General features: G+C 51.8%; 1 non-coding gene across 1 annotated transcript; it reads right to left on the bottom strand.

The window, feature by feature from the left end:
• Positions 1–219: 219 nt before the first annotated feature.
• Positions 220–374, bottom strand: LOC131270880 (5.8S ribosomal RNA). The gene has a single exon (XR_009179879.1). It is a non-coding gene; the product is annotated as a 5.8S ribosomal RNA (ribosomal RNA).
• Between the last annotated feature and the right edge of the window lie 445 nt (positions 375–819).

Here is an 819-nt window from a genome sequence, read left to right as displayed (position 1 = left end):
AACACCACCACAGACACCACAAGCACGCCTTCTCCTCGTACTTCCGCCTCACGCGGGAACACGGACGCTCTAAATACTTCGAATTCCAATGCCAGTATATTGTAAACCACGGGTTCTTTAATGCTAGCGGGTCGTCGCGACCCTAGTTAACATCATGGTGCACGTCTCGTGACGGGTGTCACGGCGTAGTTAAATGTATGCGATACATTTCTCAAATATAAGCGCTCAGTCATCTGTACATCATGGTAGGTTCCCACGACGTGCAATATGCGTTCAACTTATCAATGTTCATGTGTCCTGCAGTTCACATTATGACGCGCAGTTAGCTGCGGTCTTCATCGATCCATGAGCCGAGTGATCCACTGCCGAGGGTGACTAACTTGCGTAAGCCGCCGCTGTGCGCGTATACCCGTTCCCCGTAGGGAGGAGCAAGCCGCCGCTTAGAGACGAAGCATAAAGTGTCCTCATTCCACATAGGGCAAGCTGGATGAATCCATTTTACCCAGGACGGCCGAAGCGGCGTGGACCAGGGGAGAACTGAACCTTATACTTCACACCACAGTAAGTCTACGTGTCCTCTTCCACATAGGGCAAGCTAGAACTAACTATCTTACCCAGGACTGCCGAAGCAGCGTGGACCAGGGGAGGAACACACTTTTCAAAGAAACGTAAGGCATCCATGACTGCCATAGTGCGTAAGCCGCCGCTGTGCGCGTAAACCCGTTCCCCGTAGGGAGGAGTCAAGCCGCCGCTTAGAGACGAAGTATTAAGTGTCCTCTTCCACATAGGGCAAGCTAGAATGAACTATCTTACCCAGGA

The sequence above is a fragment of the Anopheles coustani genome (assembly GCF_943734705.1).
Source record: "Anopheles coustani chromosome X unlocalized genomic scaffold, idAnoCousDA_361_x.2 X_unloc_7, whole genome shotgun sequence".
NCBI classification, from domain to species: Eukaryota; Metazoa; Arthropoda; class Insecta; order Diptera; family Culicidae; genus Anopheles; species Anopheles coustani.
The sequence above is the reverse complement of the archived record's forward strand: the minus strand, read 5'-3'. Positions and strand labels throughout refer to the sequence as shown.